Here is a 12,263-nt window from a genome sequence, read left to right as displayed (position 1 = left end):
GGATGGGCTCCGTCTCCACGTTGAGCTCCCTCTCAATTCCAACCCCGTCCCTCCAGTACTCAAGTACTGCGACAAGTGCTGCCAAAATGGACACACCATCGCGGAGTGTCCACAAGAGAATTACAGAAGTACAGGATCACAACTCCACAGCCTGCTCCATTCTTCAAGCCCCCAAGTGCCCTAACTGCGGCGGAGACCAAGCGGCCTACTCAACCAAGTGCTCCGCAAAAAGAAAACCCCCAAATCCCCTCGGAAACCCAACCCATCATAACAGAAAAATGCATCCCTCTATATGAACTATCTTCAGACATGAAGGCAGTCATGGAGTTTACCTCACTCCTCCTCATCAATCTCCTCCCTGATAGGCGGCAACTTATCTTAGATGTCACCAATCAACTTTCCTCTTTGATGTTTTGCCACAGGAGCACTCTTGTGGCACATAATAACAGAGCTTCCATCTCCTTCTTACGTATGTAATGGACAGTTCGATAGGTGCTGTCAACTGCCAGGGTGTCGCGAGAAAACGCCCCTTTATCAAGCATATCCTACAAAAATATAACATACATATCCTTGCCCTCTCCGATACCCTCTCCAAAATTGACCCTATTTTTCCCGGATACTGCAAACTACACCGCCCCTGCAGCCAGTAATCACGTGATAATGGCTTCCTAATCAAATATGGAATTCCTTTCTCCTCTCACACCATCCCACAACATATAATCCTGAATGATGAAGACTTCCTGGCAGTGGACATTCACTTCGATAATAACACCACACTCACACTAGTCTCTTATTACAAACACCCTCTTCAACCCCTATCCGAAGCATTGCTTGATTATGTCTTTAGCCTTTAACTTTAGACTTTAACGACAGGAACACGCAATTTGGCGACACGGCAACTAACCGTGCAGGCAATGACCTTTCAGATCTGCTCCTTAACCTTCCTCTTCATCGTATACGTAACCATGAATCGACTTTTATATGTCCCATGGGCATGTCGTCTTTCGATTACATCGTATGCACTTACGGTTTGATATATTTATTGGACACGAATGCATTATTGGCGACTCGATTACGTCGGATCACCTTCCTTTGCTGATTAAAGAACAGATACTCAATCCTTTACCTCCCAATCCTCCCCAAAGAATAAAACACTACAAATGCGCCCACTGGAACCTCTTCAAAGCCTTTTTATCAGTCAAAACTCCTCAGTTTGGCAACTTAACACAGCCTGATGATATCGATCATGGTATCACGGTCATTAATGAACTGATAAATCAAGCAATTAAGATATCAGTCCTCAACAGGGTTATCAACACCAACAAACCACCTCTACCTTAATACATTGTCGATAAAATCAAACAAACAGAAACAGCCAAAACAGAATATAACCGCCTGTGTGCGGTGATCAAACTACAGGTTAATAATCTGTAAGCCAATCAATGTCTTGCAGCTACCTCTAGTTTTGATTATCGTAACGGCGGAGCGTTCTGGTCTAAACTTAAAGCCCTAAATAAACAGAAAACCAACAACCCTGCTCACCTTGTGGTGAACAACCAAATTATTAATTCAAATCAATAGAAGGTCAACGCCTTTAAAATTCACTTACAAAACACCCTAGTCACCCCGATGATCCTAGATTTGACCACGACTATCCTTAAGGAGAGACTCATTGACTTTACCACCGAACATAACATCATTCCAACATTTTAATTCGGCTTTAGAGAAGGCCACTCCACCACAACGGCATTGACAGATATCGTCACCCATCTCACACAAAGTCTGAACGACAACAAACCCTCCTTAGGCATTTTTCTCGATATTCAAAAAGATTTGGCCAAGTCTGGCATGCTTGACTGACCAGGAAACTGTTGAACATCGGCCTGCCTTTCTCTTTCGTTAGACTTATCCACTCATACGTCTCTCAACGTCAAATCACTTGCGAGTGCGAGGTCATTTCTCCGATTCATTTACTTCTACAGTAGGAGTTCCACAAGGGTCAGTGTTGGCACCCATATTATTATACACTATACACAACAGTCAACAACATCAAGAACTAGGTAAGAAATATATATATATATATATATATATATATATATATATATATATATATAGCGGGGATCCTACAGCTTCTGCCGCTTCCCGCATTTCGATCGCCATCTTTTTCTATCTCTCCAGGTGTCTTCATCAATGGCTCTATCTTTCATGGTTTCCATAACACCTTGTATCCAAGACTTAGCTGGTCTTCCTCGTTTCCTTCTATTACTTGGATTGTATTCCATAGCTCTTTTTGGCCATCTGTTGTCGTCCATCCTCTGTACGTGTCCATACCATATTAACTGTCTAGTTTCTATTCTTTCAGAAGTTGTATGTACTCTATCTGTTTTTCTTCTAATTTCAGAATTAGGTATACGTTCTACTCTTGATATACGGCAAGCTCTTCTTAGGTAGTCCATTTCAACCGTGTCAACTTTTTTCTTTCCTTTTACTGTCATTTGCCAACATTCTGCTCCATATGTAAGAATGGACTCTACAATTACTTTGTAGATAGTCATTTTAGTTCTCATAGTAGCTTTGTTGGACCAAAGTATCGAATTCAGAATTTGAACACTCTTCCTGCCTTGTTGCACTCTATAGTCTATATCTCGTTCCGTTGTTCCTTTACTGCAGATAATACTTCCCAAATATTTGTATTCGTAGCACCTTTTCATTTGTCTAATTTCGAAGACCAAATCCGGGTCTTCGTCTTCACTGCCTATTCGCATATATTCTGTTTTAGACATATTCATACTCATCCCCCATTTTTCGTATTCATCTTTGAGCTTTCTAAGCATATAATCTGCATCTTCTTCACAGCTTGCAATTAGTACTTGATCATCTGCAAAGAACAGCGTTGTCAGATAATGGTTGTTAAGCTTCAACCCCATTCCCGCACATTTTTGTCTCCACTGGTGCAGTGCTTCTTGGATATATATTTTGAATAGGGTGGGGGAAAGACAACATCCTTGTCTCAAGCCTTTCGTTACTGTAAATACCCTTGAGAAAGTATTTCCTGTAGAAGAATAGAAGAAAGAAGAAATAGAAGAAGGTAAGAAATAGAAGAATAGAAATATACTCATATGTCTCTCAACGTCAAATCACTTCAAAAGTGTGAGGTCATTTCTCCGACTCATTTACTTTTACAGCAGGAGTTCCACAAGGTTCAATGTTAGCACCCATATTATACACTATATACAATAGTCAACAGCATCATGAACTGGGTAAGAAATAGAAGAGTAGCATGGAACGATCATATAAGCCGAATGACAACAAATAGAGTAGTAAAGACGGCAAGAGACGGTTCCCCAATAGGAAGACGATCAGTAGGAAGACCACGAAAATGATGGAATGACAACTTACTGGAGGCACATTGACAAACACACAGAGTCATGTCTACATAAAAAGAAGAAGAAGAAGAAGACTTATATCTGATTATCGTATTTTCTTTTTAGGAATACTATTATATCCTGAACTGTAGATGAGAATAGAAAATATCTCTTCCCGTCTCTTTTTATTCAGTTTAGCTATAATTCTTTTATATAAGCAATTCTTTTTTTTATGAATGTAGAACTTTTGTGTAGTTGTTGATATAAGGCACATACAGTTTTTACTGGTTCCCACAACTTAATATCCGTAATCTTCGATCTTGGATTCTTCTTTTTGAATTTGCATGGCATTTCTGATTGTATTTTTGTCAGATTTATGGAATTCATCTTGTTTTGCCTATTTTCTTTCTTAAAGACTATACCGGGATAAGATGGTCAAAATTGCACCATGCTCGATTTAGTTTTGGGTCTGGCCATTCGAAACGACATAATTAAAAACTCACTTAGTTAAATTTTCAAGTTCCTAAGTGCCTCTAGGGGTTCGCTATGGAAAAAAACGTATTTAAAAAATTTTTTTTTTTTTAGACGCTGTATTTCTGCAAAAAATCTGAAAAAATTCATGAAAGCGTATTTTAATAATACGAAATTGCCTGATTTTTTTCAGATTTTTAGCTTGAAAATTGAGCCCAGGAAAAATATTTGAAATTTTCAGTGATATTTTAGGTTATGTCGGAAATTTTTGGCCAACTTTAAAACAATGTTTTTTTAGTGGTTTTTTCCCGTTCTTTCGAATGGCATAGGTATTATTATCATTTTCAACGTGGAAAATGCCTAAAAATCGAAAAAACTGCCTTTTTTGTCATTTTTCTGAAGTTTTTGACTCATAACCTCAAAAACATACACATACATTAATGATAGTTCATATTTTTATATGTATTCTTATCTTTATAATCGAAGTAAACTATTAAAACTATTATTTTTTTCCTACAGCATGCTCCAAAAACCGAAAAACCCCGTTTTTTCGGCGTTGTTTTTAAGCTTTCGCTATATAACCTCTAAATTCAGTGTCTAAATGAATGATAATTTACATTTTCACATGCATCTTTCCCTCTACAATCATAATCAGCTATTCAAAGCATTAGTTTTATCTCACAACATTCTCAAAAACCGAAAACCCCCGTTTTCTCGATATTTTTACTACATAACCTTAAAAGACTCTGAAAAATGAACCATATCTTTTAAATAATTATTACAGCTGATCACACGCAGGAAAACAAAAAATTTTTTTAGAGGTAAATAAAATTCATATATTTACTAATTAACAATCTATATTTACAATATTCTGTTTAATCTAGATACATTGAATGACAGAATAATTACATTTTAGAGACCGGATCAATCTCCGTTTCACCAAATATTTCTGAAAGAAATTTAGCTGGTCTAATAATGTCCGATTTTTACCTAGCATTGCTTAAATAATATATAATAGCAGCAACATGTGAGCAGGATCCAACAGTTCTCAATCCATTAGCACAATCGCACGAGTAGCCAATAGATTCTGGCTTATGCTCAATGTAACATTTATAAAAATTTTTTGATATGTCTGGATTGTATCAAAATCTTGATAATATTCGGTTTCATTTGGATGTATTCTTAATTAATTTCGTTTCTATCGTTCAATAACTCAACAATAACAATAACGTAGCTAGGTATCATATAGCTTGACCTAACTGGTACGTACCCGAAAAGAATATTTTGAGATCTCTCTCGTTCATCTCTGGAAAATCAAGAATTTCTCGCGATGTTATCTTGGTTGTCGTCGTACTTCGTCTAGACCACCTTGCTGTTTCAGCTTCTTTAGCCAATGTGTTATCCACCTTACTCTAATTCAACATTCTCTGTATTATTAATTTTTTTAATTCTTCATCGCTCTTCTTCTTCTTCTTAGCCTTCTGTCGTCCATGTTTGGATATAGGCCTCTCCCAACTCCTTCCATCGGTCTCTATCCTGAGCAACATATTTCCAATTTGTTCCGGCTATTCTTTTAATGTCATCAACCCATTTTATCTGTGGTCTTCCTCTTGGTCGTTTACTTTCGTAAGGTATCCTTCTTTATCGCTATATAATCTTTTTCCATAACGGTTATTAAGAAAACATGCAATTCTGCAATATGCTCCAGCTTTTGGTAACAATTTATTATCCAATTGTTGATGGAGCAGCTTATATTTTTTTCCAAGAATGCCGTGGACAGCTTTTGCTACCCATCTTAGTTTCGTAACATAACGAGATTCATTAGCTTCAGCTGTGGATAAACTTCCTTTTTCCTTTTAATGCAGGCATCAGAACCTTGAAGCCAAGATCTTCTAAATAGGATACGACGTCTCTAAAGACCCTATCTACAATACAAACATCACCTTTTTTCATAAGTGACCTTATTCCATTTGGATCTTCCATAACCTTCTTCATAATGCTTGCATCATTTTCTGTAGCTAAGAATAGACCGGGTAGATCTACAACAAACCCGTCTGTTGTGCAGATGGTAAACGGCTTGCACAACGGTTTTATCTTCTGTCCCGAATATGATTTTCTTTGATACCAATTATTTCTGCTTTTTTGGTGAGCTAAATAAGCTCCATCGAAAATTAATGTGAGCTGATCATCCGTCAAATTAAATAACTTTATGGCATAAACAGAAGTATGGTTACGGAATAAGTCGTCTCTCATGAGACTTTTTACTCCAACATATTGTGGCAATACATCTCTCTCGAATGAATTGATTACAGACTCGCAAAAATCAGATACTTTGATCTCATTATCTATCCCGAAAACTGATGAAATAAAATTATTTGATGATCGAGTTCTTAATTTAACAATAATACTGGTTATTGTTGCCTGTTATTTTAGACACGACACAATTCTGCTGTCAAATTCAAAATCAATTCAAAATAAACACAAAAACAGAGCCATTGAACATTTGAGGAAAAGTCCCGAAGAAAAGATAAAGGCCCTAACACGCAAACTGACTAAGAGCGATAAAGAGGATATGGCCCTACACACGCAAACGCACTAAGAGCGATATAGAATGAGAGCCCGATTATAACAGATATACATGGCGTTGGTAGTTGCGCCGCGTAATGTCAACTACCGTGCGGCGCAACTATCAACGCCATGTTTTCTGTTACAATCAGGCTCCCTGGATATACGGGATGTAAAGCTAAGACATGAACGCCAAAACAGTTAAGTAAATATAAAATCTAAAATAAGAGAATACTGTTATAAGCATGGGTATAACGCTCTTGTATCTAAGCGTAAGAGTAAGGCATGGACGAGCGTGGTACGAGCTTATGAATGTATATAACAAGGATCTCACAAGTCATGGAAATATATAGATATGCGTCTGTGATGTATGTACATTGTGATATAATATCACGTATATAGATATATTGGCTAGCTTAAAATTCCACAACTTTTGAGTGTACAAATGCGTTCTAATTCACGATTCATTTTTCGAAATCTTTTGAGGTTATGTAGTAAAAACATGGAGAAAACGGGGTTTTTCGGTTTTTGGAGCATGCTGTAGGAAAAAATAATAGTTTATATACATGGCGATGGCTTATTTCGATTGTAAAGATATATAAGAATTCATATAAAAATATGAATTATCATTAATTTATGTGTATGTTGTTGAGGTTATGAGTCAAAAACTTCAGAAAAATGCCAAAAAAGCAGTTTTTCGATTTTTAGGCATTTTCCACGTTAAAAATGATAATAATACCTATGCCATTCGAAAGAACGGGAAAAAACTCATAAAAAAACATTGTTTTAAAGTTGGCCAAAAATTCAAATATTTTTCCTGGGCTCAATTTTCAAGCTAAAAATCTGAAAAAAATCAGGCAGTTTTGTGTTATTAAAATACGCTTTTATGAATTTTTTCAGATTTTTTGCAGCAATACAGCGTCTAAAAAAAATTATTTTTTTTAAATACGTTTTTTCCCATAGCCAATTCCCAGAGGCACTTAGGAACTTGAAAATTTAACTGAGTGAGTTTTTAATTATGTCCTTTCGAATGGCCAGACCCAAAACTGAATCGAGCATGGTGCAATTTTGACTATCTTATCCCGCTATAGCCTTTGCCAATTCTTACGTTCTTTTAATTAAAAAGCACTTTCTGTTATATATTTTCTCGAATAATCACATGCTAAGATGCTATGAAAATGGTCATATATCCACAATTTATATTGCCTTTTGACTTCGAAAAACTATTCGATTCTGTAAAATATCGAGTCCTGATAAATGCATTTTATAATAAATAGAAGAAAGCTCGATAAATAGAAATATACAGAGGGGCTTTACTCCAGGTGTTAGAGACGAAAATGTCAATGAACCTCTAAAAATCATACGAATAAGCTAAATTTTGCCGAGAATAATAATTTTGGGACCTCAATAAACCTACAAAAAAGTTTACCACTTTTACCCCCGGGCTTTTCCCTAAAACCCTCGTCGTAGGGGGGGGGGGTAAAAACGCAAAAAATTGATTTATCAAGAATCTGTACACCGCAGAAAAAAATGTTTCAAATAAAAAATGTAGCTAAGATAATTTTAAACAAAAATATTTATTAGCACTTTTTGAGTAAAATGAACCATTCTGTCACAAACAGCGCTTGAAGCGACCGTCGATTTTGAATGTCAGTTACATGCGCGAAATCAATGTTCAATAAAATTTGTATCAGCTCGACGGTAAAAAGTCGATATCTTTTGATTCAAGTGTCCTATCGACAAAAATCAACATGCGTTTTAAAGTTAGAGAGTTCAGCTTTCGTATGCAATTTTTATATTTTGAAGCAAATAAACTCAGATTTTATAAAGGTGTTAAATAAATAAACGTGGCGCGAGTTCTGCCATTTTTTAGTATTCTCATGAGATCAATACAATATATCCCTTTCATTGACTGGCCACTATAAAGTTTCGATTAATAGAGTTAAACCTTAAAAACTTTAGGCATGAACTTTAGTTTTGAGTTTTGGCAACAAATGTGAGACATTTAAAATATGCTTAAAAAACGCTGGATTTAAACTTTCACATAACAAACGATCTAAAGCGTTTAAAACTTGTTTTTTTTTTCAATTATACTAGTTCAATTATAGTAGTAGTTTTTCAAAAGAACCAAACTTCTGCTATAAACTACAACCAAAACCGTCTTTTTGGAGGTGTTTCCCGTGACGTGCGATCGTTTGTAATGTAAAACGTTAAATTCTGAGTTTTTTATTCATATTTTAAATGTCTTATATTTGTTGCCACAACTCAAAATTAAAATTTAATGTCATAGGTTGTAAAGATTGATGTCTAGAAATGAAAATTTTACTACGACTGGCCAATGAAAGTGATCAATTTTATTGATCTCACGAGAATCATAAAAAATGGAAAAAGTCGCGCCACATTTATTTATTTAACACTTTTATAAAAATTAAGTTTATTCTCTTCAAAATACGGAAATTGTATACGAAAGCTGCACTCCTTATCTTTAAAACGCATATTGATTTTTGTCGATAGGATACTTGGATCAAAAGATATCGAATGTTTACCATCGAGCTGATACAAAATTTATTGAACATTGATTTCGCGTGAGTAACTGACATTTAAAATCGACTGTCGCTTCAAAAGTTGTTTCTGAAAGGACGGTTTAATCTACATAAAAAGTGCTAATAAATATTTTTGTTTAACATTATCTCAGCTACATTTTTTATTTGAAACATTTTTTTCTGTAGTGTGCAGATTCTTAATAATTCGATTTTTTTGCGTTTTTACCCCCCTACCAGCGCGGGTTTTAGGGGGAAGCCCCGGGGTAAAACAGGTAAACTTTTTGGTATCTTTTTTTCGATCCTGAAATAAATATTCTCTGCAAAATTCAGCTTGTTTTTATGATTTTTAGGGATCAACTCTCTGACGACTAGACTACTTAGCTTTATTCATTTTGATTTCTAGACTCGGATGGTTAGACCACACCGATGTAAAAGATTAATGCATCGACGTTGGGCCAATCCAAACCTGTATATAATTTGTAAATACGTATCCTATTTAGATAAGTCAACATAATTACAAGTATTAATGACAAAGCAAATATTAAAATCCCATTAAAAGCAGGCCGCGCTTGTACCGGTTTTTTGAAGAAAAATCAATGAACCTTTGTGGGTTTTAGTCAAAACGTTGTGAAATACCAGATGTGCTAATTGCATATATTTACCGAAATAAAGTTTAATAATAGCTTTAATGGTCCCTTGATTGTAGAGAAATAGGTTATCTCCTTTTTTTAATTACACCTTATATATGCATTTGTTTTGTATGCATCAGTCTATTACATTTTTATAATTTTATGCTAATAATTGTGTCAACACCTATAAAACAAAAAACAATATTATACAAAGTGTTTTGTAAATGTATTTCCTCATTTGCATATTAAATATAAAGTAGCTATTTTATGTTTATTATTTACATTCTAGGTTAATTATAACAGAAAAAGGAAAATCCACTCAATGTAATTAGGTCTCGAGGACCCCAATTGACCAATAATTATTCGTGACCGTCGGATTTCCGATGAAGTTCGACCACGATTTTATCCCTTATACCTTTAATAGTACTCAAAAATGAAATAAGGAGACTAAAATATGTGAAAACTGTGGGGTTTCCTAGGGAAATTTGGGTGAAAATTAAAGTTTGTTTTGTTTTTGTTCCGAAGAAAATCTTCTTTTGTAAAATTTTCTCCCTTATACCATTTTACGAATCGATAGAGGAGTATTGATTCTAACTAAACGTAAATTTTACGTACTGACTGATGTAGGTCTGGTATTTTCTTTTTATTTCAAATGTAATTGACACAAAACTACACTAAGCCCGTTTTCCATTTCCTTGGAGACGTTGGCGGTCTTCAGCAATAGCCGTTAAATTTAGAAGCATGGAAAGACTCTTTTTGAGACTTCTTGATAAAGTTGGTACTATTTGGAGCTTTAGATGTTGCCATAGCTTTGTTAATTGTTCTTGAAGTTTCAGTATAAAATTAAATCGGGGTAATGGCTTCTGTTTGTTTTTAGTTGCATTGTGATGGTAGATTACAAAAGCGTTTACTCCTGCAATATTCATCATATTGTAAAATATGCATAGCGGCCACCTTCTAGTTTTACTATTACAGCAAATGTTCTGAGACATTTGGTCAAACGTATCTACAGCCCCTTTAGTTGAATTATATGTATGGATTATTTCGGGTTTTGCTGTTTCTTGATTATTGTTTTCAGAAATATGCATAGTTGAAAGTAGAAGAACTGTCTTCTTTTGCTTAGGTTTATAAGATAATAAAGTCATGTTTTCATCGAACGCCACCGCACTTCCAAGTTTTTATGACGAAATTAGGAGGTATCTCTCCTTTATTTTTTCTGAGTATTCCGACCACTGTCAGATTTCAAGAGTGAGACAATAATTTCAAGAGGAATGCTGCAAAACCAGTTGTCCACTGTCACATTACGTCTACTTCCATGTAAACGTAATACTAAACGTAATGTAAACTAAATACTGTTAATCCCATATTATAACAGACAATTTTGCTACAATATAGTAATCAGTATATGTTGATTCTGATGACGGCGGCTGCGTAATTTTAATTTTTTTACGAGAGCACGTATTTTTTGTTCCTTTATGAATTTCTGCTGGTGTATCTGCCCAGGTGTTAGCTAGTTTTGTGGAGACATTTTCTTCGTTCTGTGCAGGATCATAGTCTGTATTTTCAATGCTATCGTCGCTGTCAAATGGATTTTCTAACTCCTCTAGATCATCTTCTGTAACACTTAAATCACTGAAGTCACTTTTATTTACAATTTTCTCCAATTCTTTTTCAGTAAGAGGACGCTTTGGATTAACATTTAATTTCGCAGAGATCTTATATATACATTAATAATAACAACACGTCACAACTACGTACAAAATGTTTTACGCGGATACTAACCACACGGCTTTTTTACGTACAGAGTGTTATACCGCTAAAGCCTACCCCAAACTGAAATCAATATAAAAATAAAAATATAAATAAAAATCAAAAATAAAAACGTTTGTTGCTTTAATAATATTATACATTGCACACTTAAGATGTTTCAAATCTAGGACATTTTAGATATCTTGGCATCTTTTTCTGTAGGCACTTGTTTTTGACATCGTACTTACTTTCCTGATTCGTTGTCTTCGGCAACCACCCGGCTAGACCCTGATCAGATGGTCGATCAGTCGGTGTTTTGATCTGTACATTCTCTGTATCTGATTGTTGGCGAGGATGTCCCTGGTCTTTAGGAGTCTTCTTGTGACTTGGTGGAAGAAGTACCTTGACCTATTCTCAGCCACCTCCGACAGTAGTGTATACTAGAGACTTTCTCTGATGGTTGCCTTTGTTCTTCTGTCGTTCTATGTTGATCCATCGATGATCCTGTAGCATGACGTCTCTGTTGTTTCTAGTTTCTTTCGGTTGGTTTTCGCGGTGGAGCTCCATACTGGGACAGCGTAAAGTATTACCGATCTAACGTAAGCCTGGTATAGTTGGATCTTCTTGGTCTTCGATAGTGGACTGGACCTAAAAATATAAGAAAGTATTAGTCTTTTTGCAATATTTGCTTTTACCTTAATTTGTTGAGTATTCTTCGTAAAGTTAAGTTTCCTGTTAGGTGGACTCCTAGGTATTTGACTGAGTCTTCCGGTTAGATACTCTTTTCTCCCATTGTGAACTCGACTAATAGATTTTTTCTGCGTAAACATGATGAATTGCGTCTTTTAGGTGTTTATCTTGATTTTACATTTTTCCATGAATTGTGATTCTTCCTGGGTGATTTTCTATATTTTATACTATCCTTCTGTCGTCTTTTTCTG

Source organism: Diabrotica undecimpunctata, chromosome 1 (assembly GCF_040954645.1).
Source record: "Diabrotica undecimpunctata isolate CICGRU chromosome 1, icDiaUnde3, whole genome shotgun sequence".
In the NCBI taxonomy this organism is placed as follows: domain Eukaryota; kingdom Metazoa; phylum Arthropoda; class Insecta; order Coleoptera; family Chrysomelidae; genus Diabrotica; species Diabrotica undecimpunctata.
This window is presented reverse-complemented; position numbering follows the sequence as displayed.